Source organism: Gasterosteus aculeatus, chromosome 13 (assembly GCF_964276395.1).
Source record: "Gasterosteus aculeatus chromosome 13, fGasAcu3.hap1.1, whole genome shotgun sequence".
Classification (NCBI taxonomy): domain Eukaryota; kingdom Metazoa; phylum Chordata; class Actinopteri; order Perciformes; family Gasterosteidae; genus Gasterosteus; species Gasterosteus aculeatus.
In genome coordinates, this window is record NC_135701.1 from 3,000,349 (window position 1) to 3,028,000 (window position 27,652).

General features: G+C 41.6%; 32 non-coding genes across 32 annotated transcripts; all 32 read left to right on the forward strand.

Moving 5' to 3' along the window:
• The first annotated feature begins 498 nt into the window (after positions 1-498).
• Positions 499-581, forward strand: trnal-cag (transfer RNA leucine (anticodon CAG)). Its single transcript has one exon. It is a non-coding gene; the product is annotated as a tRNA-Leu (tRNA).
• Positions 582-880: 299 nt separating this feature from the next.
• trnal-cag (transfer RNA leucine (anticodon CAG)) lies at positions 881-963 on the forward strand. Its single transcript has one exon. It is a non-coding gene; the product is annotated as a tRNA-Leu (tRNA).
• Positions 964-2,071: 1,108 nt separating this feature from the next.
• trnal-cag (transfer RNA leucine (anticodon CAG)) lies at positions 2,072-2,154 on the forward strand. The gene has a single exon. It is a non-coding gene; the product is annotated as a tRNA-Leu (tRNA).
• A 704-nt stretch (positions 2,155-2,858) lies between these two features.
• trnal-cag (transfer RNA leucine (anticodon CAG)) lies at positions 2,859-2,941 on the forward strand. The gene has a single exon. It is a non-coding gene; the product is annotated as a tRNA-Leu (tRNA).
• Positions 2,942-3,645: 704 nt separating this feature from the next.
• Positions 3,646-3,728, forward strand: trnal-cag (transfer RNA leucine (anticodon CAG)). Its single transcript has one exon. It is a non-coding gene; the product is annotated as a tRNA-Leu (tRNA).
• A 769-nt stretch (positions 3,729-4,497) lies between these two features.
• Positions 4,498-4,580, forward strand: trnal-cag (transfer RNA leucine (anticodon CAG)). The gene has a single exon. It is a non-coding gene; the product is annotated as a tRNA-Leu (tRNA).
• A 299-nt stretch (positions 4,581-4,879) lies between these two features.
• On the forward strand, positions 4,880-4,962 carry trnal-cag (transfer RNA leucine (anticodon CAG)). Its single transcript has one exon. It is a non-coding gene; the product is annotated as a tRNA-Leu (tRNA).
• A 1,108-nt stretch (positions 4,963-6,070) lies between these two features.
• trnal-cag (transfer RNA leucine (anticodon CAG)) lies at positions 6,071-6,153 on the forward strand. The gene has a single exon. It is a non-coding gene; the product is annotated as a tRNA-Leu (tRNA).
• Positions 6,154-6,857: 704 nt separating this feature from the next.
• Positions 6,858-6,940, forward strand: trnal-cag (transfer RNA leucine (anticodon CAG)). Its single transcript has one exon. It is a non-coding gene; the product is annotated as a tRNA-Leu (tRNA).
• A 704-nt stretch (positions 6,941-7,644) lies between these two features.
• Positions 7,645-7,727, forward strand: trnal-cag (transfer RNA leucine (anticodon CAG)). The gene has a single exon. It is a non-coding gene; the product is annotated as a tRNA-Leu (tRNA).
• Positions 7,728-8,430: 703 nt separating this feature from the next.
• On the forward strand, positions 8,431-8,513 carry trnal-cag (transfer RNA leucine (anticodon CAG)). The gene has a single exon. It is a non-coding gene; the product is annotated as a tRNA-Leu (tRNA).
• A 1,510-nt stretch (positions 8,514-10,023) lies between these two features.
• On the forward strand, positions 10,024-10,106 carry trnal-cag (transfer RNA leucine (anticodon CAG)). Its single transcript has one exon. It is a non-coding gene; the product is annotated as a tRNA-Leu (tRNA).
• Positions 10,107-10,810: 704 nt separating this feature from the next.
• trnal-cag (transfer RNA leucine (anticodon CAG)) lies at positions 10,811-10,893 on the forward strand. Its single transcript has one exon. It is a non-coding gene; the product is annotated as a tRNA-Leu (tRNA).
• Positions 10,894-11,596: 703 nt separating this feature from the next.
• On the forward strand, positions 11,597-11,679 carry trnal-cag (transfer RNA leucine (anticodon CAG)). The gene has a single exon. It is a non-coding gene; the product is annotated as a tRNA-Leu (tRNA).
• A 1,510-nt stretch (positions 11,680-13,189) lies between these two features.
• trnal-cag (transfer RNA leucine (anticodon CAG)) lies at positions 13,190-13,272 on the forward strand. The gene has a single exon. It is a non-coding gene; the product is annotated as a tRNA-Leu (tRNA).
• Positions 13,273-13,976: 704 nt separating this feature from the next.
• trnal-cag (transfer RNA leucine (anticodon CAG)) lies at positions 13,977-14,059 on the forward strand. Its single transcript has one exon. It is a non-coding gene; the product is annotated as a tRNA-Leu (tRNA).
• A 1,108-nt stretch (positions 14,060-15,167) lies between these two features.
• trnal-cag (transfer RNA leucine (anticodon CAG)) lies at positions 15,168-15,250 on the forward strand. Its single transcript has one exon. It is a non-coding gene; the product is annotated as a tRNA-Leu (tRNA).
• A 704-nt stretch (positions 15,251-15,954) lies between these two features.
• On the forward strand, positions 15,955-16,037 carry trnal-cag (transfer RNA leucine (anticodon CAG)). Its single transcript has one exon. It is a non-coding gene; the product is annotated as a tRNA-Leu (tRNA).
• A 704-nt stretch (positions 16,038-16,741) lies between these two features.
• trnal-cag (transfer RNA leucine (anticodon CAG)) lies at positions 16,742-16,824 on the forward strand. Its single transcript has one exon. It is a non-coding gene; the product is annotated as a tRNA-Leu (tRNA).
• A 704-nt stretch (positions 16,825-17,528) lies between these two features.
• trnal-cag (transfer RNA leucine (anticodon CAG)) lies at positions 17,529-17,611 on the forward strand. Its single transcript has one exon. It is a non-coding gene; the product is annotated as a tRNA-Leu (tRNA).
• A 299-nt stretch (positions 17,612-17,910) lies between these two features.
• trnal-cag (transfer RNA leucine (anticodon CAG)) lies at positions 17,911-17,993 on the forward strand. The gene has a single exon. It is a non-coding gene; the product is annotated as a tRNA-Leu (tRNA).
• A 694-nt stretch (positions 17,994-18,687) lies between these two features.
• trnal-cag (transfer RNA leucine (anticodon CAG)) lies at positions 18,688-18,770 on the forward strand. Its single transcript has one exon. It is a non-coding gene; the product is annotated as a tRNA-Leu (tRNA).
• A 1,510-nt stretch (positions 18,771-20,280) lies between these two features.
• trnal-cag (transfer RNA leucine (anticodon CAG)) lies at positions 20,281-20,363 on the forward strand. The gene has a single exon. It is a non-coding gene; the product is annotated as a tRNA-Leu (tRNA).
• A 299-nt stretch (positions 20,364-20,662) lies between these two features.
• On the forward strand, positions 20,663-20,745 carry trnal-cag (transfer RNA leucine (anticodon CAG)). Its single transcript has one exon. It is a non-coding gene; the product is annotated as a tRNA-Leu (tRNA).
• A 1,108-nt stretch (positions 20,746-21,853) lies between these two features.
• On the forward strand, positions 21,854-21,936 carry trnal-cag (transfer RNA leucine (anticodon CAG)). The gene has a single exon. It is a non-coding gene; the product is annotated as a tRNA-Leu (tRNA).
• A 704-nt stretch (positions 21,937-22,640) lies between these two features.
• On the forward strand, positions 22,641-22,723 carry trnal-cag (transfer RNA leucine (anticodon CAG)). Its single transcript has one exon. It is a non-coding gene; the product is annotated as a tRNA-Leu (tRNA).
• Positions 22,724-23,427: 704 nt separating this feature from the next.
• Positions 23,428-23,510, forward strand: trnal-cag (transfer RNA leucine (anticodon CAG)). Its single transcript has one exon. It is a non-coding gene; the product is annotated as a tRNA-Leu (tRNA).
• A 769-nt stretch (positions 23,511-24,279) lies between these two features.
• On the forward strand, positions 24,280-24,362 carry trnal-cag (transfer RNA leucine (anticodon CAG)). The gene has a single exon. It is a non-coding gene; the product is annotated as a tRNA-Leu (tRNA).
• A 299-nt stretch (positions 24,363-24,661) lies between these two features.
• On the forward strand, positions 24,662-24,744 carry trnal-cag (transfer RNA leucine (anticodon CAG)). The gene has a single exon. It is a non-coding gene; the product is annotated as a tRNA-Leu (tRNA).
• A 1,108-nt stretch (positions 24,745-25,852) lies between these two features.
• trnal-cag (transfer RNA leucine (anticodon CAG)) lies at positions 25,853-25,935 on the forward strand. The gene has a single exon. It is a non-coding gene; the product is annotated as a tRNA-Leu (tRNA).
• Positions 25,936-26,639: 704 nt separating this feature from the next.
• On the forward strand, positions 26,640-26,722 carry trnal-cag (transfer RNA leucine (anticodon CAG)). Its single transcript has one exon. It is a non-coding gene; the product is annotated as a tRNA-Leu (tRNA).
• A 704-nt stretch (positions 26,723-27,426) lies between these two features.
• trnal-cag (transfer RNA leucine (anticodon CAG)) lies at positions 27,427-27,509 on the forward strand. Its single transcript has one exon. It is a non-coding gene; the product is annotated as a tRNA-Leu (tRNA).
• The last annotated feature ends 143 nt before the right edge of the window (positions 27,510-27,652 follow it).

A 27,652-nucleotide genomic window follows, 5' to 3' on the forward strand; every position in this document is an offset into this window, starting at 1 on the left:
TAAGCATATAATAACAAAGGGTAAAGCAATGACATATGCAGTGTACGAAATCAAGATACTTTTTGTAATTTTCACTACTTACAGAGGTTTCCAGTCAGGAAGGCCAAGCAGTCTAAGGCGCTGCGTTCAGGTCGCAGTCTCCAATGGACGTGTGCGTTGGAATCCAACTTCTAACACGGATTGATGTGGTTCACTTGCTCGCTAGCCTGTAAAGTGATTAGGTAAAGGCCACAATACTTTGCTGTGATTTTCTAAAGTCCTAATAGTCCCATCGCTAGAGTATTGGTATAAAGATGGCATTAATGTTACAAAGTAACATGCTAGAGGCTTTAACTTACATGAATGGTAGCTGCACTGCTTCAAGGTAAGATGCTGCAATGCGGCGTCTAGACACAATATTCTATGTAAGAATATACTAACAAAGGGTAAAGCAATGACATATGCAGTGTACGAAATCCAGATACTTTCTGTAATTTTCACTACTTACAGCATTTTCAAGTCAGGATGGCCGAGCGGTCTAAGGCGCTGCGTTCAGGTCGCAGTCTCCATTGGAGGCGTGGGTTCGAATCCCACTTCTGACAGGATAGATTTGGTTCACTTTCTCGGTTGCCTGTATTGAGATTAGGTAAAGGCAACAATGCTGTGCTGTGATTTTGTAAAGTCCTAATAGTCCCGTCGCTAGAGTATAGATATAAAGCTGGCATTAATGTTACAAATTAAATGAATGGTAGCTGCACTGCTTTAAGGTAAGATGCTCCAATGCGGCGTCTAGACACAATATTCTATGTAAGCATGTAATAACAAAGGGTAAAGCAATGACATATGCAGTGTACGAAATCCAGATACTTTTTGTAATTTTCACTACTTACAGAATTTTCAAGTCAGGATGGCCGAGCGGTCTAAGGCGCTGCGTTCAGGTCGCAGTCTCCATTGGAGGCGTGGGTTCGAATCCCACTTCTGACAGGATAGATTTGGTTCACTTGCTCGGTTGCCTGTATTGAGATTAGGTAAAGGCAACAATGCTGTGCTGTGATTTTGTAAAGTCCTAATAGTCCCGTCGCTAGAGTATAGATATAAAGCTGGCACTAATGTTACAAATTAAATGAATGGTAGCTGCACTGCTTTAAGGTAAGATGCTCCAATGTGGCGTCTAGACACAATATTCTATGTAAGCATATAATAACAAAGGGTAAAGCAATGACATATGCAGTGTACGAAATTAAGATACTTTTTGTAATTTTCACTACTTACAGAGGTTTCCAGTCAGGAAGGCCAAGCAGTCTAAGGCGCTGCGTTCAGGTCGCAGTCTCCAATGGACGTGTGCGTTGGAATCCAACTTCTAACACGGATTGATGTGGTTCACTTGCTCGCTAGCCTGTAAAGTGATTAGGTAAAGGCCACAATACTTTGCTGTGATTTTCTAAAGTCCTACTAGTCCCATCGCTAGAGTATTGGTATAAAGATGGCATTAATGTTACAAAGTAACATGCTAGAGGCTTTCACTTACATGAATGCTAGCTGCACTGCTTCAAGGTAAGATGCTACAATGCGGCGTCTAGACACAATATTCTATGTAAGCATATAATAACAAAGGGTAAAGCAATGACATATGCAGTGTACGAAATCAAGATACTTTTATAATTTTCACTACATACGGCATTTTCCAGTCAGGAAGGCCAAGCAGTCTAAGGCGCTGCGTTTAGGTCGCAGTCTCCAATGGACGTGTGCGTTGGAATCCAACTTCTAACACGGATTGATGTGGTTCACTTGCTCGCTAGCCTGTAAAGTGATGAGGTAAAGGCCACAATACTTTGCTGTGATTTTCTAAAGTCCTAATAGTCCCATCGCTAGAGTATTGGTATAAAGATGGCATTAAAGTTACAAAGTAACATGCTAGAGGCTTTCACTTGCATGAATGCTAGCTGCACTGCTTCAAAGTAAGATGCTGCAATGCGGCGTCTAGACACAATATTCTATGTAAGAATATACTAACAAAGGGTAAAGCAATGACATATGCAGTGTACGAAATCCAGATACTTTTTGTATTTTTCACTACTTACGATATTTTCAAGTCAGGATGGCCGAGCGGTCTAAGGCGCTGCGTTCAGGTCGCAGTCTCCATTGGAGGCGTGGTTTCGAATCCCACTTCTGACAGGATAGATTTGGTTCACTTGCTCGGCTGCCTGTATTGAGATTAGGTAAAGGCAACAATGCTGTGCTGTGATTTTGTAAAGTATCAATAGTCCCGTCGCTAGAGTATTGGTATAAAGATGGCATTAATGTTACCAATTAAATGAATGGTAGCTGCACTGCTTTAAGGTAAGATGCTCCAATGCGGCGTCTAGACACAATATTCTATGTAAGCATATAATAACAAAGGGTAAAGCAATGACATATGCAGTGTACGAAATTAAGATACTTTTTGTAATTTTCACTACTTACAGAGGTTTCCAGTCAGGAAGGCCAAGCAGTCTAAGGCGCTGCGTTCAGGTCGCAGTCTCCAATGGACGTGTGCGTTGGAATCCAACTTCTAACACGGATTGATGTGGTTCACTTGCTCGCTAGCCTGTAAAGTGATTAGGTAAAGGCCACAATACTTTGCTGTGATCTTCTAAAGTCCTAATAGTCCCATCGCTAGAGTATTGGTATAAAGATGGCATTAATGTTACAAAGTAACATGCTAGAGGCTTTAACTTACATGAATGGTAGCTGCACTGCTTCAAGGTAAGATGCTGCAATGCGGCGTCTAGACACAATATTCTATGTAAGAATATACTAACAAAGGGTAAAGCAATGACATATGCAGTGTACGAAATCCAGATACTTTCTGTAATTTTCACTACTTACAGCATTTTCAAGTCAGGATGGCCGAGCGGTCTAAGGCGCTGCGTTCAGGTCGCAGTCTCCATTGGAGGCGTGGGTTCGAATCCCACTTCTGACAGGATAGATTTGGTTCACTTTCTCGGTTGCCTGTATTGAGATTAGGTAAAGGCAACAATGCTGTGCTGTGATTTTGTAAAGTCCTAATAGTCCCGTCGCTAGAGTATAGATATAAAGCTGGCATTAATGTTACAAATTAAATGAATGGTAGCTGCACTGCTTTAAGGTAAGATGCTCCAATGCGGCGTCTAGACACAATATTCTATGTAAGCATATAATAACAAAGGGTAAAGCAATGACATATGCAGTGTACGAAATTAAGATACTTTTTGTAATTTTCACTACTTACAGAGGTTTCCAGTCAGGAAGGCCAAGCAGTCTAAGGCGCTGCGTTCAGGTCGCAGTCTCCAATGGACGTGTGCGTTGGAATCCAACTTCTAACACGGATTGATGTGGTTCACTTGCTCGCTAGCCTGTAAAGTGATTAGGTAAAGGCCACAATACTTTGCTGTGATCTTCTAAAGTCCTAATAGTCCCATCGCTAGAGTATTGGTATAAAGATGGCATTAATGTTACAAAGTAACATGCTAGAGGCTTTAACTTACATGAATGGTAGCTGCACTGCTTCAAGGTAAGATGCTGCAATGCGGCGTCTAGACACAATATTCTATGTAAGAATATACTAACAAAGGGTAAAGCAATGACATATGCAGTGTACGAAATCCAGATACTTTCTGTAATTTTCACTACTTACAGCATTTTCAAGTCAGGATGGCCGAGCGGTCTAAGGCGCTGCGTTCAGGTCGCAGTCTCCATTGGAGGCGTGGGTTCGAATCCCACTTCTGACAGGATAGATTTGGTTCACTTTCTCGGTTGCCTGTATTGAGATTAGGTAAAGGCAACAATGCTGTGCTGTGATTTTGTAAAGTCCTAATAGTCCCGTCGCTAGAGTATAGATATAAAGCTGGCATTAATGTTACAAATTAAATGAATGGTAGCTGCACTGCTTTAAGGTAAGATGCTCCAATGCGGCGTCTAGACACAATATTCTATGTAAGCATATAATAACAAAGGGTAAAGCAATGACATATGCAGTGTACGAAATTAAGATACTTTTTGTAATTTTCACTACTTACAGAGGTTTCCAGTCAGGAAGGCCAAGCAGTCTAAGGCGCTGCGTTCAGGTCGCAGTCTCCAATGGACGTGTGCGTTGGAATCCAACTTCTAACACGGATTGATGTGGTTCACTTGCTCGCTAGCCTGTAAAGTGATTAGGTAAAGGCCACAATACTTTGCTGTGATCTTCTAAAGTCCTAATAGTCCCATCGCTAGAGTATTGGTATAAAGATGGCATTAATGTTACAAAGTAACATGCTAGAGGCTTTAACTTACATGAATGGTAGCTGCACTGCTTCAAGGTAAGATGCTGCAATGCACTGCTTCAAGGATTTGCGATTCTGGGCTATACAAAATAAAATGACTTGACTTGACTTGCAATGCGGCGTCTAGACACAATATTCTATGTAAGAATATACTAACAAAGGGTAAAGCAATGACATATGCAGTGTACGAAATCCAGATACTTTCTGTAATTTTCACTACTTACAGCATTTTCAAGTCAGGATGGCCGAGCGGTCTAAGGCGCTGCGTTCAGGTCGCAGTCTCCATTGGAGGCGTGGGTTCGAATCCCACTTCTGACAGGATAGATTTGGTTCACTTTCTCGGTTGCCTGTATTGAGATTAGGTAAAGGCAACAATGCTGTGCTGTGATTTTGTAAAGTCCTAATAGTCCCGTCGCTAGAGTATAGATATAAAGCTGGCATTAATGTTACAAATTAAATGAATGGTAGCTGCACTGCTTTAAGGTAAGATGCTCCAATGCGGCGTCTAGACACAATATTCTATGTAAGCATGTAATAACAAAGGGTAAAGCAATGACATATGCAGTGTACGAAATCCAGATACTTTTTGTAATTTTCACTACTTACAGAATTTTCAAGTCAGGATGGCCGAGCGGTCTAAGGCGCTGCGTTCAGGTCACAGTCTCCATTGGAGGCGTGGGTTCGAATCCCACTTCTGACAGGATAGATTTGGTTCACTTGCTCGGTTGCCTGTATTGAGATTAGGTAAAGGCAACAATGCTGTGCTGTGATTTTGTAAAGTCCTAATAGTCCCGTCGCTAGAGTATAGATATAAAGCTGGCACTAATGTTACAAATTAAATGAATGGTAGCTGCACTGCTTTAAGGTAAGATGCTCCAATGTGGCGTCTAGACACAATATTCTATGTAAGCATATAATAACAAAGGGTAAAGCAATGACATATGCAGTGTACGAAATTAAGATACTTTTTGTAATTTTCACTACTTACAGAGGTTTCCAGTCAGGAAGGCCAAGCAGTCTAAGGCGCTGCGTTCAGGTCGCAGTCTCCAATGGACGTGTGCGTTGGAATCCAACTTCTAACACGGATTGATGTGGTTCACTTGCTCGCTAGCCTGTAAAGTGATTAGGTAAAGGCCACAATACTTTGCTGTGATTTTCTAAAGTCCTACTAGTCCCATCGCTAGAGTATTGGTATAAAGATGGCATTAATGTTACAAAGTAACATGCTAGAGGCTTTCACTTACATGAATGCTAGCTGCACTGCTTCAAGGTAAGATGCTACAATGCGGCGTCTAGACACAATATTCTATGTAAGCATATAATAACAAAGGGTAAAGCAATGACATATGCAGTGTACGAAATCAAGATACTTTTATAATTTTCACTACATACGGCATTTTCCAGTCAGGAAGGCCAAGCAGTCTAAGGCGCTGCGTTTAGGTCGCAGTCTCCAATGGACGTGTGCGTTGGAATCCAACTTCTAACACGGATTGATGTGGTTCACTTGCTCGCTAGCCTGTAAAGTGATGAGGTAAAGGCCACAATACTTTGCTGTGATTTTCTAAAGTCCTAATAGTCCCATCGCTAGAGTATTGGTATAAAGATGGCATTAAAGTTACAAAGTAACATGCCAGAGGCTTTCACTTGCATGAATGCTAGCTGCACTGCTTCAAAGTAAGATGCTGCAATGCGGCGTCTAGACACAATATTCTATGTAAGAATATACTAACAAAGGGTAAAGCAATGACATATGCAGTGTACGAAATCCAGATACTTTTTGTATTTTTCACTACTTACGATATTTTCAAGTCAGGATGGCCGAGCGGTCTAAGGCGCTGCGTTCAGGTCGCAGTCTCCATTGGAGGCGTGGTTTCGAATCCCACTTCTGACAGGATAGATTTGGTTCACTTGCTCGGCTGCCTGTATTGAGATTAGGTAAAGGCAACAATGCTGTGCTGTGATTTTGTAAAGTATCAATAGTCCCGTCGCTAGAGTATTGGTATAAAGATGGCATTAATGTTACCAATTAAATGAATGGTAGCTGCACTGCTTTAAGGTAAGATGCTCCAATGCGGCGTCTAGACACAATATTCTATGTAAGCATATAATAACAAAGGGTAAAGCAATGACATATGCAGTGTACGAAATTAAGATACTTTTTGTAATTTTCACTACTTACAGAGGTTTCCAGTCAGGAAGGCCAAGCAGTCTAAGGCGCTGCGTTCAGGTCGCAGTCTCCAATGGACGTGTGCGTTGGAATCCAACTTCTAACACGGATTGATGTGGTTCACTTGCTCGCTAGCCTGTAAAGTGATTAGGTAAAGGCCACAATACTTTGCTGTGATCTTCTAAAGTCCTAATAGTCCCATCGCTAGAGTATTGGTATAAAGATGGCATTAATGTTACAAAGTAACATGCTAGAGGCTTTAACTTACATGAATGGTAGCTGCACTGCTTCAAGGTAAGATGCTGCAATGCGGCGTCTAGACACAATATTCTATGTAAGAATATACTAACAAAGGGTAAAGCAATGACATATGCAGTGTACGAAATCCAGATACTTTCTGTAATTTTCACTACTTACAGCATTTTCAAGTCAGGATGGCCGAGCGGTCTAAGGCGCTGCGTTCAGGTCGCAGTCTCCATTGGAGGCGTGGGTTCGAATCCCACTTCTGACAGGATAGATTTGGTTCACTTTCTCGGTTGCCTGTATTGAGATTAGGTAAAGGCAACAATGCTGTGCTGTGATTTTGTAAAGTCCTAATAGTCCCGTCGCTAGAGTATAGATATAAAGCTGGCATTAATGTTACAAATTAAATGAATGGTAGCTGCACTGCTTTAAGGTAAGATGCTCCAATGCGGCGTCTAGACACAATATTCTATGTAAGCATATAATAACAAAGGGTAAAGCAATGACATATGCAGTGTACGAAATTAAGATACTTTTTGTAATTTTCACTACTTACAGAGGTTTCCAGTCAGGAAGGCCAAGCAGTCTAAGGCGCTGCGTTCAGGTCGCAGTCTCCAATGGACGTGTGCGTTGGAATCCAACTTCTAACACGGATTGATGTGGTTCACTTGCTCGCTAGCCTGTAAAGTGATTAGGTAAAGGCCACAATACTTTGCTGTGATCTTCTAAAGTCCTAATAGTCCCATCGCTAGAGTATTGGTATAAAGATGGCATTAATGTTACAAAGTAACATGCTAGAGGCTTTAACTTACATGAATGGTAGCTGCACTGCTTCAAGGTAAGATGCTGCAATGCGGCGTCTAGACACAATATTCTATGTAAGAATATACTAACAAAGGGTAAAGCAATGACATATGCAGTGTACGAAATCCAGATACTTTCTGTAATTTTCACTACTTACAGCATTTTCAAGTCAGGATGGCCGAGCGGTCTAAGGCGCTGCGTTCAGGTCGCAGTCTCCATTGGAGGCGTGGGTTCGAATCCCACTTCTGACAGGATAGATTTGGTTCACTTTCTCGGTTGCCTGTATTGAGATTAGGTAAAGGCAACAATGCTGTGCTGTGATTTTGTAAAGTCCTAATAGTCCCGTCGCTAGAGTATAGATATAAAGCTGGCATTAATGTTACAAATTAAATGAATGGTAGCTGCACTGCTTTAAGGTAAGATGCTCCAATGCGGCGTCTAGACACAATATTCTATGTAAGCATATAATAACAAAGGGTAAAGCAATGACATATGCAGTGTACGAAATTAAGATACTTTTTGTAATTTTCACTACTTACAGAGGTTTCCAGTCAGGAAGGCCAAGCAGTCTAAGGCGCTGCGTTCAGGTCGCAGTCTCCAATGGACGTGTGCGTTGGAATCCAACTTCTAACACGGATTGATGTGGTTCACTTGCTCGCTAGCCTGTAAAGTGATTAGGTAAAGGCCACAATACTTTGCTGTGATCTTCTAAAGTCCTAATAGTCCCATCGCTAGAGTATTGGTATAAAGATGGCATTAATGTTACAAAGTAACATGCTAGAGGCTTTAACTTACATGAATGGTAGCTGCACTGCTTCAAGGTAAGATGCTGCAATGCGGCGTCTAGACACAATATTCTATGTAAGAATATACTAACAAAGGGTAAAGCAATGACATATGCAGTGTACGAAATCCAGATACTTTTATAATTTTCACTACTTACAGCATTTTCAAGTCAGGATGGCCGAGCGGTCTAAGGCGCTGCGTTCAGGTCGCAGTCTCCATTGGAGGCGTGGGTTCGAATCCCACTTCTGACAGGATAGATTTGGTTCACTTGCTCGGTTGCCTGTATTGAGATTAGGTAAAGGCAACAATGCTGTGCTGTGATTTTGTAAAGTCCTAATAGTCCCGTCGCTAGAGTATAGATATAAAGCTGGCACTAATGTTACAAATTAAATGAATGGTAGCTGCACTGCTTTAAGGTAAGATGCTGCAATGCGGCGTCTAGACACAATATTCTATGTAAGCATATAATAACAAAGGGTAAAGCAATGACATATGCAGTGTACGAAATCAAGATACTTTTATAATTTTCACTACTTACAGAGGTTTCCAGTCAGGAAGGCCAAGCAGTCTAAGGCGCTGCGTTCAGGTCGCAGTCTCCAATGGACGTGTGCGTTGGAATCCAACTTCTAACACGGATTGATGTGGTTCACTTGCTCGCTAGCCTGTAAAGTGATTAGGTAAAGGCCACAATACTTTGCTGTGATCTTCTAAAGTCCTAATAGTCCCATCGCTAGAGTATTGGTCTAAAGATGGCATTAATGTTACAAAGTAACATGCTAGAGGCGTGCACTTGCATGAATGGTAGCTGCACTGCTTCAAGGTAAGATGCTGCAATGCGGCGTCTAGACAATATTCTATGTAAGAATATACTAACAAAGGGTAAAGCAATGACATATGCAGTGTACGAAATCCAGATACTTTTTGTAATTTTCACTACTTACAGAGGTTTCCAGTCAGGAAGGCCAAGCAGTCTAAGGCGCTGCGTTCAGGTCGCAGTCTCCAATGGACGTGTGCGTTGGAATCCAACTTCTAACACAGATTGATGTGGTTCACTTGCTCGCTAGCCTTTAAAGTGATTAGGTAAAGGCCACAATACTTTGCTGTGATCTTCTAAAGTCCTAATAGTCCCATCGCTAGAGTATTGGTATAAAGATGGCATTAAAGTTACAAAGTAACATGCTAGAGGCTTTCACTTACATGAATGCTAGCTGCACTGCTTCAAGGTAAGATGCTGCAATGCGGCGTCTAGACACAATATTCTATGTAAGCATATAATAACAAAGGGTAAAGCAATGACATATGCAGTGTACGAAATCAAGATACTTTTATAATTTTCACTACTTACGGCATTTTCCAGTCAGGAAGGCCAAGCAGTCTAAGGCGCTGCGTTTAGGTCGCAGTCTCCAATGGACGTGTGCGTTGGAATCCAACTTCTAACACGGATTGATGTGGTTCACTTGCTCGCTAGCCTGTAAAGTGATTAGGTAAAGGCCACAATACTTTGCTGTGATTTTCTAAAGTCCTAATAGTCCCATCGCTAGAGTATTGGTATAAAGATGGCATTAATGTTACAAAGTAACATGCTAGAGGCTTTAACTTACATGAATGGTAGCTGCACTGCTTCAAGGTAAGATGCTGCAATGCGGCGTCTAGACACAATATTCTATGTAAGAATATACTAACAAAGGGTAAAGCAATGACATATGCAGTGTACGAAATCCAGATACTTTCTGTAATTTTCACTACTTACAGCATTTTCAAGTCAGGATGGCCGAGCGGTCTAAGGCGCTGCGTTCAGGTCGCAGTCTCCATTGGAGGCGTGGGTTCGAATCCCACTTCTGACAGGATAGATTTGGTTGACTTTCTCGGGTGCCTGTATTGAGATTAGGTAAAGGCAACAATGCTGTGCTGTGATTTTGTAAAGTCCTAATAGTCCCGTCGCTAGAGTATAGATATAAAGCTGGCATTAATGTTACAAATTAAATGAATGGTAGCTGCACTGCTTTAAGGTAAGATGCTCCAATGCGGCGTCTAGACACAATATTCTATGTAAGCATATAATAACAAAGGGTAAAGCAATGACATATGCAGTGTACGAAATTAAGATACTTTTTGTAATTTTCACTACTTACAGAGGTTTCCAGTCAGGAAGGCCAAGCAGTCTAAGGCGCTGCGTTCAGGTCGCAGTCTCCAATGGACGTGTGCGTTGGAATCCAACTTCTAACACGGATTGATGTGGTTCACTTGCTCGCTAGCCTGTAAAGTGATTAGGTAAAGGCCACAATACTTTGCTGTGATCTTCTAAAGTCCTAATAGTCCCATCGCTAGAGTATTGGTATAAAGATGGCATTAATGTTACAAAGTAACATGCTAGAGGCTTTAACTTACATGAATGGTAGCTGCACTGCTTCAAGGTAAGATGCTGCAATGCGGCGTCTAGACACAATATTCTATGTAAGAATATACTAACAAAGGGTAAAGCAATGACATATGCAGTGTACGAAATCCAGATACTTTCTGTAATTTTCACTACTTACAGCATTTTCAAGTCAGGATGGCCGAGCGGTCTAAGGCGCTGCGTTCAGGTCGCAGTCTCCATTGGAGGCGTGGGTTCGAATCCCACTTCTGACAGGATAGATTTGGTTCACTTTCTCGGTTGCCTGTATTGAGATTAGGTAAAGGCAACAATGCTGTGCTGTGATTTTGTAAAGTCCTAATAGTCCCGTCGCTAGAGTATAGATATAAAGCTGGCATTAATGTTACAAATTAAATGAATGGTAGCTGCACTGCTTTAAGGTAAGATGCTCCAATGCGGCGTCTAGACACAATATTCTATGTAAGCATATAATAACAAAGGGTAAAGCAATGACATATGCAGTGTACGAAATTAAGATACTTTTTGTAATTTTCACTACTTACAGAGGTTTCCAGTCAGGAAGGCCAAGCAGTCTAAGGCGCTGCGTTCAGGTCGCAGTCTCCAATGGACGTGTGCGTTGGAATCCAACTTCTAACACGGATTGATGTGGTTCACTTGCTCGCTAGCCTGTAAAGTGATTAGGTAAAGGCCACAATACTTTGCTGTGATCTTCTAAAGTCCTAATAGTCCCATCGCTAGAGTATTGGTATAAAGATGGCATTAATGTTACAAAGTAACATGCTAGAGGCTTTAACTTACATGAATGGTAGCTGCACTGCTTCAAGGTAAGATGCTGCAATGCGGCGTCTAGACACAATATTCTATGTAAGAATATACTAACAAAGGGTAAAGCAATGACATATGCAGTGTACGAAATCCAGATACTTTTATAATTTTCACTACTTACAGCATTTTCAAGTCAGGATGGCCGAGCGGTCTAAGGCGCTGCGTTCAGGTCGCAGTCTCCATTGGAGGCGTGGGTTCGAATCCCACTTCTGACAGGATAGATTTGGTTCACTTGCTCGGTTGCCTGTATTGAGATTAGGTAAAGGCAACAATGCTGTGCTGTGATTTTGTAAAGTCCTAATAGTCCCGTCGCTAGAGTATAGATATAAAGCTGGCACTAATGTTACAAATTAAATGAATGGTAGCTGCACTGCTTTAAGGTAAGATGCTGCAATGCGGCGTCTAGACACAATATTCTATGTAAGCATATAATAACAAAGGGTAAAGCAATGACATATGCAGTGTACGAAATCAAGATACTTTTATAATTTTCACTACTTACAGAGGTTTCCAGTCAGGAAGGCCAAGCAGTCTAAGGCGCTGCGTTCAGGTCGCAGTCTCCAATGGACGTGTGCGTTGGAATCCAACTTCTAACACGGATTGATGTGGTTCACTTGCTCGCTAGCCTGTAAAGTGATTAGGTAAAGGCCACAATACTTTGCTGTGATCTTCTAAAGTCCTAATAGTCCCATCGCTAGAGTATTGGTCTAAAGATGGCATTAATGTTACAAAGTAACATGCTAGAGGCGTGCACTTGCATGAATGGTAGCTGCACTGCTTCAAGGTAAGATGCTGCAATGCGGCGTCTAGACAATATTCTATGTAAGAATATACTAACAAAGGGTAAAGCAATGACATATGCAGTGTACGAAATCCAGATACTTTTTGTAATTTTCACTACTTACAGAGGTTTCCAGTCAGGAAGGCCAAGCAGTCTAAGGCGCTGCGTTCAGGTCGCAGTCTCCAATGGACGTGTGCGTTGGAATCCAACTTCTAACACAGATTGATGTGGTTCACTTGCTCGCTAGCCTTTAAAGTGATTAGGTAAAGGCCACAATACTTTGCTGTGATCTTCTAAAGTCCTAATAGTCCCATCGCTAGAGTATTGGTATAAAGATGGCATTAAAGTTACAAAGTAACATGCTAGAGGCTTTCACTTACATGAATGCTAGCTGCACTGCTTCAAGGTAAGATGCTGCAATGCGGCGTCTAGACACAATATTCTATGTAAGCATATAATAACAAAGGGTAAAGCAATGACATATGCAGTGTACGAAATCAAGATACTTTTATAATTTTCACTACTTACGGCATTTTCCAGTCAGGAAGGCCAAGCAGTCTAAGGCGCTGCGTTTAGGTCGCAGTCTCCAATGGACGTGTGCGTTGGAATCCAACTTCTAACACGGATTGATGTGGTTCACTTGCTCGCTAGCCTGTAAAGTGATTAGGTAAAGGCCACAATACTTTGCTGTGATTTTCTAAAGTCCTAATAGTCCCATCGCTAGAGTATTGGTATAAAGATGGCATTAATGTTACAAAGTAACATGCTAGAGGCTTTAACTTACATGAATGGTAGCTGCACTGCTTCAAGGTAAGATGCTGCAATGCGGCGTCTAGACACAATATTCTATGTAAGAATATACTAACAAAGGGTAAAGCAATGACATATGCAGTGTACGAAATCCAGATACTTTCTGTAATTTTCACTACTTACAGCATTTTCAAGTCAGGATGGCCGAGCGGTCTAAGGCGCTGCGTTCAGGTCGCAGTCTCCATTGGAGGCGTGGGTTCGAATCCCACTTCTGACAGGATAGATTTGGTTGACTTTCTCGGGTGCCTGTATTGAGATTAGGTAAAGGCAACAATGCTGTGCTGTGATTTTGTAAAGTCCTAATAGTCCCGTCGCTAGAGTATAGATATAAAGCTGGCATTAATGTTACAAATTAAATGAATGGTAGCTGCACTGCTTTAAGGTAAGATGCTCCAATGCGGCGTCTAGACACAATATTCTATGTAAGCATATAATAACAAAGGGTAAAGCAATGACATATGCAGTGTACGAAATTAAGATACTTTTTGTAATTTTCACTACTTACAGAGGTTTCCAGTCAGGAAGGCCAAGCAGTCTAAGGCGCTGCGTTCAGGTCGCAGTCTCCAATGGACGTGTGCGTTGGAATCCAACTTCTAACACGGATTGATGTGGTTCACTTGCTCGCTAGCCTGTAAAGTGATTAGGTAAAGGCCACAATACTTTGCTGTGATCTTCTAAAGTCCTAATAGTCCCATCGCTAGAGTATTGGTATAAAGATGGCATTAATGTTACAAAGTAACATGCTAGAGGCTTTAACTTACATGAATGGTAGCTGCACTGCTTCAAGGTAAGATGCTGCAATGCGGCGTCTAGACACAATATTCTATGTAAGAATATACTAACAAAGGGTAAAGCAATGACATATGCAGTGTACGAAATCCAGATACTTTCTGTAATTTTCACTACTTACAGCATTTTCAAGTCAGGATGGCCGAGCGGTCTAAGGCGCTGCGTTCAGGTCGCAGTCTCCATTGGAGGCGTGGGTTCGAATCCCACTTCTGACAGGATAGATTTGGTTCACTTTCTCGGTTGCCTGTATTGAGATTAGGTAAAGGCAACAATGCTGTGCTGTGATTTTGTAAAGTCCTAATAGTCCCGTCGCTAGAGTATAGATATAAAGCTGGCATTAATGTTACAAATTAAATGAATGGTAGCTGCACTGCTTTAAGGTAAGATGCTCCAATGCGGCGTCTAGACACAATATTCTATGTAAGCATATAATAACAAAGGGTAAAGCAATGACATATGCAGTGTACGAAATTAAGATACTTTTTGTAATTTTCACTACTTACAGAGGTTTCCAGTCAGGAAGGCCAAGCAGTCTAAGACGCTGCGTTCAGGTCGCAGTCTCCAATGGACGTGTGCGTTGGAATCCAACTTCTAACACGGATTGTTGTGGTTCACCTGCTCGCTAGCCTGTAAAGTGATTAGGTAAAGGCCACAATACTTTGCTGTGATCTTCTAAAGTCCTAATAGTCCCATCGCTAGAGTATTGGTATAAAGATGGCATTAATGTTACAAAGTAACATGCTAGAGGTTTTAACTTACATGAATGGTAGCTGCACTGCTTCAAGGTAAGATGCTGCAATGCGGCGTCTAGACACAATATTCTATGTAAGCATATAATAACAAAGGGTAAAGCAATGACATATGCAGTGTACGAAATCAAGATACTTTTATAATTTTCACTACTTACGGCATTTTCCAGTCAGGAAGGCCAAGCAGTCTAAGGCGCTGCGTTTAGGTCGCAGTCTCCAATGGACGTGTGCGTTGGAATCCAACTTCTAACACGGATTGATGTGGTTCACTTGCTCGCTAGCCTGTAAAGTGATTAGGTAAAGGCCACAATACTTTGCTGTGATTTTCTAAAGTCCTAATAGTCCCATCGCTAGAGTATTGGTATAAAGATGGCATTAATGTTACAAAGTAACATGCTAGAGGCTTTAACTTACATGAATGGTAGCTGCACTGCTTCAAGGTAAGATGCTGCAATGCGGCGTCTAGACACAATATTCTATGTAAGAATATACTAACAAAGGGTAAAGCAATGACATATGCAGTGTACGAAATCCAGATACTTTCTGTAATTTTCACTACTTACAGCATTTTCAAGTCAGGATGGCCGAGCGGTCTAAGGCGCTGCGTTCAGGTCGCAGTCTCCATTGGAGGCGTGGGTTCGAATCCCACTTCTGACAGGATAGATTTGGTTCACTTTCTCGGTTGCCTGTATTGAGATTAGGTAAAGGCAACAATGCTGTGCTGTGATTTTGTAAAGTCCTAATAGTCCCGTCGCTAGAGTATAGATATAAAGCTGGCATTAATGTTACAAATTAAATGAATGGTAGCTGCACTGCTTTAAGGTAAGATGCTCCAATGCGGCGTCTAGACACAATATTCTATGTAAGCATATAATAACAAAGGGTAAAGCAATGACATATGCAGTGTACGAAATTAAGATACTTTTTGTAATTTTCACTACTTACAGAGGTTTCCAGTCAGGAAGGCCAAGCAGTCTAAGGCGCTGCGTTCAGGTCGCAGTCTCCAATGGACGTGTGCGTTGGAATCCAACTTCTAACACGGATTGATGTGGTTCACTTGCTCGCTAGCCTGTAAAGTGATTAGGTAAAGGCCACAATACTTTGCTGTGATCTTCTAAAGTCCTAATAGTCCCATCGCTAGAGTATTGGTATAAAGATGGCATTAATGTTACAAAGTAACATGCTAGAGGCTTTAACTTACATGAATGGTAGCTGCACTGCTTCAAGGTAAGATGCTGCAATGCGGCGTCTAGACACAATATTCTATGTAAGAATATACTAACAAAGGGTAAAGCAATGACATATGCAGTGTACGAAATCCAGATACTTTCTGTAATTTTCACTACTTACAGCATTTTCAAGTCAGGATGGCCGAGCGGTCTAAGGCGCTGCGTTCAGGTCGCAGTCTCCATTGGAGGCGTGGGTTCGAATCCCACTTCTGACAGGATAGATTTGGTTCACTTTCTCGGTTGCCTGTATTGAGATTAGGTAAAGGCAACAATGCTGTGCTGTGATTTTGTAAAGTCCTAATAGTCCCGTCGCTAGAGTATAGATATAAAGCTGGCATTAATGTTACAAATTAAATGAATGGTAGCTGCACTGCTTTAAGGTAAGATGCTCCAATGCGGCGTCTAGACACAATATTCTATGTAAGCATATAATAACAAAGGGTAAAGCAATGACATATGCAGTGTACGAAATTAAGATACTTTTTGTAATTTTCACTACTTACAGAGGTTTCCAGTCAGGAAGGCCAAGCAGTCTAAGGCGCTGCGTTCAGGTCGCAGTCTCCAATGGACGTGTGCGTTGGAATCCAACTTCTAACACGGATTGATGTGGTTCACTTGCTCGCTAGCCTGTAAAGTGATTAGGTAAAGGCCACAATACTTTGCTGTGATTTTCTAAAGTCCTAATAGTCCCATCGCTAGAGTATTGGTATAAAGATGGCATTAATGTTACAAAGTAACATGCTAGAGGCTTTAACTTACATGAATGGTAGCTGCACTGCTTCAAGGTAAGATGCTGCAATGCGGCGTCTAGACACAATATTCTATGTAAGAATATACTAACAAAGGGTAAAGCAATGACATATGCAGTGTACGAAATCCAGATACTTTCTGTAATTTTCACTACTTACAGCATTTTCAAGTCAGGATGGCCGAGCGGTCTAAGGCGCTGCGTTCAGGTCGCAGTCTCCATTGGAGGCGTGGGTTCGAATCCCACTTCTGACAGGATAGATTTGGTTCACTTTCTCGGTTGCCTGTATTGAGATTAGGTAAAGGCAACAATGCTGTGCTGTGATTTTGTAAAGTCCTAATAGTCCCGTCGCTAGAGTATAGATATAAAGCTGGCATTAATGTTACAAATTAAATGAATGGTAGCTGCACTGCTTTAAGGTAAGATGCTCCAATGCGGCGTCTAGACACAATATTCTATGTAAGCATATAATAACAAAGGGTAAAGCAATGACATATGCAGTGTACGAAATTAAGATACTTTTTGTAATTTTCACTACTTACAGAGGTTTCCAGTCAGGAAGGCCAAGCAGTCTAAGGCGCTGCGTTCAGGTCGCAGTCTCCAATGGACGTGTGCGTTGGAATCCAACTTCTAACACGGATTGATGTGGTTCACTTGCTCGCTAGCCTGTAAAGTGATTAGGTAAAGGCCACAATACTTTGCTGTGATCTTCTAAAGTCCTAATAGTCCCATCGCTAGAGTATTGGTATAAAGATGGCATTAATGTTACAAAGTAACATGCTAGAGGCTTTAACTTACATGAATGGTAGCTGCACTGCTTCAAGGTAAGATGCTGCAATGCGGCGTCTAGACACAATATTCTATGTAAGAATATACTAACAAAGGGTAAAGCAATGACATATGCAGTGTACGAAATCCAGATACTTTCTGTAATTTTCACTACTTACAGCATTTTCAAGTCAGGATGGCCGAGCGGTCTAAGGCGCTGCGTTCAGGTCGCAGTCTCCATTGGAGGCGTGGGTTCGAATCCCACTTCTGACAGGATAGATTTGGTTGACTTTCTCGGGTGCCTGTATTGAGATTAGGTAAAGGCAACAATGCTGTGCTGTGATTTTGTAAAGTCCTAATAGTCCCGTCGCTAGAGTATAGATATAAAGCTGGCATTAATGTTACAAATTAAATGAATGGTAGCTGCACTGCTTTAAGGTAAGATGCTCCAATGCGGCGTCTAGACACAATATTCTATGTAAGCATATACTAACAAAGGGTAAAGCAATGACATATGCAGTGTACGAAATCCAGATACTTTCTGTAATTTTCACTACTTACAGCATTTTCAAGTCAGGATGGCCGAGCGGTCTAAGGCGCTGCGTTCAGGTCGCAGTCTCCATTGGAGGCGTGGGTTCGAATCCCACTTCTGACAGGATAGATTTGGTTCGGTTGCCTGTATTGAGATTAGGTAAAGGCAACAATGCTGTGCTGTGATTTTGTAAAGTATCAATAGTCCCGTCGCTAGAGTATAGGTATAAAGATGGCATTAATGTTACCAATTAAATGAATGGTAGCTGCACTGCTTTAAGGTAAGATGCTGCAATGCGGCGTCTAGACACAATATTCTATGTAAGCATATAATAACAAAGGGTAAAGCAATGACATATGCAGTGTACGAAATCAAGATACTTTTATAATTTTCACTACTTACAGAGGTTTCCAGTCAGGAAGGCCAAGCAGTCTAAGGCGCTGCGTTCAGGTCGCAGTCTCCAATGGACGTGTGCGTTGGAATCCAACTTCTAACACGGATTGATGTGGTTTACTTGCTCGCTAGCCTGTAAAGTGATTAGGTAAAGGCCACAATACTTTGCTGTGATCTTCTAAAGTCCTAATAGTCCCATCGCTAGAGTATTGGTCTAAAGATGGCATTAATGTTACAAAGTAACATGCTAGAGGCGTGCACTTGCATGAATGGTAGCTGCACTGCTTCAAGGTAAGATGCTGCAATGCGGCGTCTAGACACAATATTCTATGTAAGAATATACTAACAAAGGGTAAAGCAATGACATATGCAGTGTACGAAATCCAGATACTTTTATAATTTTCACTACTTACAGCATTTTCAAGTCAGGATGGCCGAGCGGTCTAAGGCGCTGCGTTCAGGTCGCAGTCTCCATTGGAGGCGTGGGTTCGAATCCCACTTCTGACAGGATAGATTTGGTTCACTTGCTCGGTTGCCTGTATTGAGATTAGGTAAAGGCAACAATGCTGTGCTGTGATTTTGTAAAGTCCTAATAGTCCCGTCGCTAGAGTATAGATATAAAGCTGGCACTAATGTTACAAATTAAATGAATGGTAGCTGCACTGCTTTAAGGTAAGATGCTGCAATGCGGCGTCTAGACACAATATTCTATGTAAGCATATAATAACAAAGGGTAAAGCAATGACATATGCAGTGTACGAAATCAAGATACTTTTATAATTTTCACTACTTACAGAGGTTTCCAGTCAGGAAGGCCAAGCAGTCTAAGGCGCTGCGTTCAGGTCGCAGTCTCCAATGGACGTGTGCGTTGGAATCCAACTTCTAACACGGATTGATGTGGTTCACTTGCTCGCTAGCCTGTAAAGTGATTAGGTAAAGGCCACAATACTTTGCTGTGATCTTCTAAAGTCCTAATAGTCCCATCGCTAGAGTATTGGTCTAAAGATGGCATTAATGTTACAAAGTAACATGCTAGAGGCGTGCACTTGCATGAATGGTAGCTGCACTGCTTCAAGGTAAGATGCTGCAATGCGGCGTCTAGACAATATTCTATGTAAGAATATACTAACAAAGGGTAAAGCAATGACATATGCAGTGTACGAAATCCAGATACTTTTTGTAATTTTCACTACTTACAGAGGTTTCCAGTCAGGAAGGCCAAGCAGTCTAAGGCGCTGCGTTCAGGTCGCAGTCTCCAATGGACGTGTGCGTTGGAATCCAACTTCTAACACAGATTGATGTGGTTCACTTGCTCGCTAGCCTTTAAAGTGATTAGGTAAAGGCCACAATACTTTGCTGTGATCTTCTAAAGTCCTAATAGTCCCATCGCTAGAGTATTGGTATAAAGATGGCATTAAAGTTACAAAGTAACATGCTAGAGGCTTTCACTTACATGAATGCTAGCTGCACTGCTTCAAGGTAAGATGCTGCAATGCGGCGTCTAGACACAATATTCTATGTAAGCATATAATAACAAAGGGTAAAGCAATGACATATGCAGTGTACGAAATCAAGATACTTTTATAATTTTCACTACTTACGGCATTTTCCAGTCAGGAAGGCCAAGCAGTCTAAGGCGCTGCGTTTAGGTCGCAGTCTCCAATGGACGTGTGCGTTGGAATCCAACTTCTAACACGGATTGATGTGGTTCACTTGCTCGCTAGCCTGTAAAGTGATTAGGTAAAGGCCACAATACTTTGCTGTGATTTTCTAAAGTCCTAATAGTCCCATCGCTAGAGTATTGGTATAAAGATGGCATTAATGTTACAAAGTAACATGCTAGAGGCTTTAACTTACATGAATGGTAGCTGCACTGCTTCAAGGTAAGATGCTGCAATGCGGCGTCTAGACACAATATTCTATGTAAGAATATACTAACAAAGGGTAAAGCAATGACATATGCAGTGTACGAAATCCAGATACTTTCTGTAATTTTCACTACTTACAGCATTTTCAAGTCAGGATGGCCGAGCGGTCTAAGGCGCTGCGTTCAGGTCGCAGTCTCCATTGGAGGCGTGGGTTCGAATCCCACTTCTGACAGGATAGATTTGGTTCACTTTCTCGGTTGCCTGTATTGAGATTAGGTAAAGGCAACAATGCTGTGCTGTGATTTTGTAAAGTCCTAATAGTCCCGTCGCTAGAGTATAGATATAAAGCTGGCATTAATGTTACAAATTAAATGAATGGTAGCTGCACTGCTTTAAGGTAAGATGCTCCAATGCGGCGTCTAGACACAATATTCTATGTAAGCATGTAATAACAAAGGGTAAAGCAATGACATATGCAGTGTACGAAATCCAGATACTTTTTGTAATTTTCACTACTTACAGAATTTTCAAGTCAGGATGGCCGAGCGGTCTAAGGCGCTGCGTTCAGGTCGCAGTCTCCATTGGAGGCGTGGGTTCGAATCCCACTTCTGACAGGATAGATTTGGTTCACTTGCTCGGTTGCCTGTATTGAGATTAGGTAAAGGCAACAATGCTGTGCTGTGATTTTGTAAAGTCCTAATAGTCCCGTCGCTAGAGTATAGATATAAAGCTGGCACTAATGTTACAAATTAAATGAATGGTAGCTGCACTGCTTTAAGGTAAGATGCTGCAATGTGGCGTCTAGACACAATATTCTATGTAAGCATATAATAACAAAGGGTAAAGCAATGACATATGCAGTGTACGAAATTAAGATACTTTTTGTAATTTTCACTACTTACAGAGGTTTCCAGTCAGGAAGGCCAAGCAGTCTAAGGCGCTGCGTTCAGGTCGCAGTCTCCAATGGACGTGTGCGTTGGAATCCAACTTCTAACACGGATTGATGTGGTTCACTTGCTCGCTAGCCTGTAAAGTGATTAGGTAAAGGCCACAATACTTTGCTGTGATTTTCTAAAGTCCTACTAGTCCCATCGCTAGAGTATTGGTATAAAGATGGCATTAATGTTACAAAGTAACATGCTAGAGGCTTTCACTTACATGAATGCTAGCTGCACTGCTTCAAGGTAAGATGCTACAATGCGGCGTCTAGACACAATATTCTATGTAAGCATATAATAACAAAGGGTAAAGCAATGACATATGCAGTGTACGAAATCAAGATACTTTTATAATTTTCACTACATACGGCATTTTCCAGTCAGGAAGGCCAAGCAGTCTAAGGCGCTGCGTTTAGGTCGCAGTCTCCAATGGACGTGTGCGTTGGAATCCAACTTCTAACACGGATTGATGTGGTTCACTTGCTCGCTAGCCTGTAAAGTGATGAGGTAAAGGCCACAATACTTTGCTGTGATTTTCTAAAGTCCTAATAGTCCCATCGCTAGAGTATTGGTATAAAGATGGCATTAAAGTTACAAAGTAACATGCTAGAGGCTTTCACTTGCATGAATGCTAGCTGCACTGCTTCAAAGTAAGATGCTGCAATGCGGCGTCTAGACACAATATTCTATGTAAGAATATACTAACAAAGGGTAAAGCAATGACATATGCAGTGTACGAAATCCAGATACTTTTTGTATTTTTCACTACTTACGATATTTTCAAGTCAGGATGGCCGAGCGGTCTAAGGCGCTGCGTTCAGGTCGCAGTCTCCATTGGAGGCGTGGTTTCGAATCCCACTTCTGACAGGATAGATTTGGTTCACTTGCTCGGCTGCCTGTATTGAGATTAGGTAAAGGCAACAATGCTGTGCTGTGATTTTGTAAAGTATCAATAGTCCCGTCGCTAGAGTATTGGTATAAAGATGGCATTAATGTTACCAATTAAATGAATGGTAGCTGCACTGCTTTAAGGTAAGATGCTCCAATGCGGCGTCTAGACACAATATTCTATGTAAGCATATAATAACAAAGGGTAAAGCAATGACATATGCAGTGTACGAAATTAAGATACTTTTTGTAATTTTCACTACTTACAGAGGTTTCCAGTCAGGAAGGCCAAGCAGTCTAAGGCGCTGCGTTCAGGTCGCAGTCTCCAATGGACGTGTGCGTTGGAATCCAACTTCTAACACGGATTGATGTGGTTCACTTGCTCGCTAGCCTGTAAAGTGATTAGGTAAAGGCCACAATACTTTGCTGTGATCTTCTAAAGTCCTAATAGTCCCATCGCTAGAGTATTGGTATAAAGATGGCATTAATGTTACAAAGTAACATGCTAGAGGCTTTAACTTACATGAATGGTAGCTGCACTGCTTCAAGGTAAGATGCTGCAATGCGGCGTCTAGACACAATATTCTATGTAAGAATATACTAACAAAGGGTAAAGCAATGACATATGCAGTGTACGAAATCCAGATACTTTCTGTAATTTTCACTACTTACAGCATTTTCAAGTCAGGATGGCCGAGCGGTCTAAGGCGCTGCGTTCAGGTCGCAGTCTCCATTGGAGGCGTGGGTTCGAATCCCACTTCTGACAGGATAGATTTGGTTCACTTTCTCGGTTGCCTGTATTGAGATTAGGTAAAGGCAACAATGCTGTGCTGTGATTTTGTAAAGTCCTAATAGTCCCGTCGCTAGAGTATAGATATAAAGCTGGCATTAATGTTACAAATTAAATGAATGGTAGCTGCACTGCTTTAAGGTAAGATGCTCCAATGCGGCGTCTAGACACAATATTCTATGTAAGCATATAATAACAAAGGGTAAAGCAATGACATATGCAGTGTACGAAATTAAGATACTTTTTGTAATTTTCACTACTTACAGAGGTTTCCAGTCAGGAAGGCCAAGCAGTCTAAGGCGCTGCGTTCAGGTCGCAGTCTCCAATGGACGTGTGCGTTGGAATCCAACTTCTAACACGGATTGATGTGGTTCACTTGCTCGCTAGCCTGTAAAGTGATTAGGTAAAGGCCACAATACTTTGCTGTGATCTTCTAAAGTCCTAATAGTCCCATCGCTAGAGTATTGGTATAAAGATGGCATTAATGTTACAAAGTAACATGCTAGAGGCTTTAACTTACATGAATGGTAGCTGCACTGCTTCAAGGTAAGATGCTGCAATGCGGCGTCTAGACACAATATTCTATGTAAGAATATACTAACAAAGGGTAAAGCAATGACATATGCAGTGTACGAAATCCAGATACTTTCTGTAATTTTCACTACTTACAGCATTTTCAAGTCAGGATGGCCGAGCGGTCTAAGGCGCTGCGTTCAGGTCGCAGTCTCCATTGGAGGCGTGGGTTCGAATCCCACTTCTGACAGGATAGATTTGGTTCACTTTCTCGGTTGCCTGTATTGAGATTAGGTAAAGGCAACAATGCTGTGCTGTGATTTTGTAAAGTCCTAATAGTCCCGTCGCTAGAGTATAGATATAAAGCTGGCATTAATGTTACAAATTAAATGAATGGTAGCTGCACTGCTTTAAGGTAAGATGCTCCAATGCGGCGTCTAGACACAATATTCTATGTAAGCATATAATAACAAAGGGTAAAGCAATGACATATGCAGTGTACGAAATTAAGATACTTTTTGTAATTTTCACTACTTACAGAGGTTTCCAGTCAGGAAGGCCAAGCAGTCTAAGGCGCTGCGTTCAGGTCGCAGTCTCCAATGGACGTGTGCGTTGGAATCCAACTTCTAACACGGATTGATGTGGTTCACTTGCTCGCTAGCCTGTAAAGTGATTAGGTAAAGGCCACAATACTTTGCTGTGATCTTCTAAAGTCCTAATAGTCCCATCGCTAGAGTATTGGTATAAAGATGGCATTAATGTTACAAAGTAACATGCTAGAGGCTTTAACTTACATGAATGGTAGCTGCACTGCTTCAAGGTAAGATGCTGCAATGCACTGCTTCAAGGATTTGCGATTCTGGGCTATACAAAATAAAATGACTTGACTTGACTTGCAATGCGGCGTCTAGACACAATATTCTATGTAAGAATATACTAACAAAGGGTAAAGCAATGACATATGCAGTGTACGAAATCCAGATACTTTCTGTAATTTTCACTACTTACAGCATTTTCAAGTCAGGATGGCCGAGCGGTCTAAGGCGCTGCGTTCAGGTCGCAGTCTCCATTGGAGGCGTGGGTTCGAATCCCACTTCTGACAGGATAGATTTGGTTCACTTTCTCGGTTGCCTGTATTGAGATTAGGTAAAGGCAACAATGCTGTGCTGTGATTTTGTAAAGTCCTAATAGTCCCGTCGCTAGAGTATAGATATAAAGCTGGCATTAATGTTACAAATTAAATGAATGGTAGCTGCACTGCTTTAAGGTAAGATGCTCCAATGCGGCGTCTAGACACAATATTCTATGTAAGCATGTAATAACAAAGGGTAAAGCAATGACATATGCAGTGTACGAAATCCAGATACTTTTTGTAATTTTCACTACTTACAGAATTTTCAAGTCAGGATGGCCGAGCGGTCTAAGGCGCTGCGTTCAGGTCACAGTCTCCATTGGAGGCGTGGGTTCGAATCCCACTTCTGACAGGATAGATTTGGTTCACTTGCTCGGTTGCCTGTATTGAGATTAGGTAAAGGCAACAATGCTGTGCTGTGATTTTGTAAAGTCCTAATAGTCCCGTCGCTAGAGTATAGATATAAAGCTGGCACTAATGTTACAAATTAAATGAATGGTAGCTGCACTGCTTTAAGGTAAGATGCTCCAATGTGGCGTCTAGACACAATATTCTATGTAAGCATATAATAACAAAGGGTAAAGCAATGACATATGCAGTGTACGAAATTAAGATACTTTTTGTAATTTTCACTACTTACAGAGGTTTCCAGTCAGGAAGGCCAAGCAGTCTAAGGCGCTGCGTTCAGGTCGCAGTCTCCAATGGACGTGTGCGTTGGAATCCAACTTCTAACACGGATTGATGTGGTTCACTTGCTCGCTAGCCTGTAAAGTGATTAGGTAAAGGCCACAATACTTTGCTGTGATTTTCTAAAGTCCTACTAGTCCCATCGCTAGAGTATTGGTATAAAGATGGCATTAATGTTACAAAGTAACATGCTAGAGGCTTTCACTTACATGAATGCTAGCTGCACTGCTTCAAGGTAAGATGCTACAATGCGGCGTCTAGACACAATATTCTATGTAAGCATATAATAACAAAGGGTAAAGCAATGACATATGCAGTGTACGAAATCAAGATACTTTTATAATTTTCACTACATACGGCATTTTCCAGTCAGGAAGGCCAAGCAGTCTAAGGCGCTGCGTTTAGGTCGCAGTCTCCAATGGACGTGTGCGTTGGAATCCAACTTCTAACACGGATTGATGTGGTTCACTTGCTCGCTAGCCTGTAAAGTGATGAGGTAAAGGCCACAATACTTTGCTGTGATTTTCTAAAGTCCTAATAGTCCCATCGCTAGAGTATTGGTATAAAGATGGCATTAAAGTTACAAAGTAACATGCTAGAGGCTTTCACTTGCATGAATGCTAGCTGCACTGCTTCAAAGTAAGATGCTGCAATGCGGCGTCTAGACACAATATTCTATGTAAGAATATACTAACAAAGGGTAAAGCAATGACATATGCAGTGTACGAAATCCAGATACTTTTTGTATTTTTCACTACTTACGATATTTTCAAGTCAGGATGGCCGAGCGGTCTAAGGCGCTGCGTTCAGGTCGCAGTCTCCATTGGAGGCGTGGTTTCGAATCCCACTTCTGACAGGATAGATTTGGTTCACTTGCTCGGCTGCCTGTATTGAGATTAGGTAAAGGCAACAATGCTGTGCTGTGATTTTGTAAAGTATCAATAGTCCCGTCGCTAGAGTATTGGTATAAAGATGGCATTAATGTTACCAATTAAATGAATGGTAGCTGCACTGCTTTAAGGTAAGATGCTCCAATGCGGCGTCTAGACACAATATTCTATGTAAGCATATAATAACAAAGGGTAAAGCAATGACATATGCAGTGTACGAAATTAAGATACTTTTTGTAATTTTCACTACTTACAGAGGTTTCCAGTCAGGAAGGCCAAGCAGTCTAAGGCGCTGCGTTCAGGTCGCAGTCTCCAATGGACGTGTGCGTTGGAATCCAACTTCTAACACGGATTGATGTGGTTCACTTGCTCGCTAGCCTGTAAAGTGATTAGGTAAAGGCCACAATACTTTGCTGTGATCTTCTAAAGTCCTAATAGTCCCATCGCTAGAGTATTGGTATAAAGATAGCATTAATGTTACAAAGTAACATGCTAGAGGCTTTAACTTACATGAATGGTAGCTGCACTGCTTCAAGGTAAGATGCTGCAATGCGGCGTCTAGACACAATATTCTATGTAAGAATATACTAACAAAGGGTAAAGCAATGACATATGCAGTGTACGAAATCCAGATACTTTCTGTAATTTTCACTACTTACAGCATTTTCAAGTCAGGATGGCCGAGCGGTCTAAGGCGCTGCGTTCAGGTCGCAGTCTCCATTGGAGGCGTGGGTTCGAATCCCACTTCTGACAGGATAGATTTGGTTCACTTTCTCGGTTGCCTGTATTGAGATTAGGTAAAGGCAACAATGCTGTGCTGTGATTTTGTAAAGTCCTAATAGTCCCGTCGCTAGAGTATAGATATAAAGCTGGCATTAATGTTACAAATTAAATGAATGGTAGCTGCACTGCTTTAAGGTAAGATGCTCCAATGCGGCGTCTAGACACAATATTCTATGTAAGCATATAATAACAAAGGGTAAAGCAATGACATATGCAGTGTACGAAATTAAGATACTTTTTGTAATTTTCACTACTTACAGAGGTTTCCAGTCAGGAAGGCCAAGCAGTCTAAGGCGCTGCGTTCAGGTCGCAGTCTCCAATGGACGTGTGCGTTGGAATCCAACTTCTAACACGGATTGTTGTGGTTCACTTGCTCGCTAGCCTGTAAAGTGATTAGGTAAAGGCCACAATACTTTGCTGTGATCTTCTAAAGTCCTAATAGTCCCATCGCTAGAGTATTGGTATAAAGATGGCATTAATGTTACAAAGTAACATGCTAGAGGCTTTAACTTACATGAATGGTAGCTGCACTGCTTCAAGGTAAGATGCTGCAATGCGGCGTCTAGACACAATATTCTATGTAAGAATATACTAACAAAGGGTAAAGCAATGACATATGCAGTGTACGAAATCCAGATACTTTCTGTAATTTTCACTACTTACAGCATTTTCAAGTCAGGATGGCCGAGCGGTCTAAGGCGCTGCGTTCAGGTCGCAGTCTCCATTGGAGGCGTGGTTTCGAATCCCACTTCTGACAGGATAGATTTGGTTCACTTTCTCGGTTGCCTGTATTGAGATTAGGTAAAGGCAACAATGCTGTACTGTGATTTTGTAAAGTCCTAATAGCCCCGTCGCTAGAGTATAGGTATAAAGATGGCATTAACGTTACCAATTAAATGA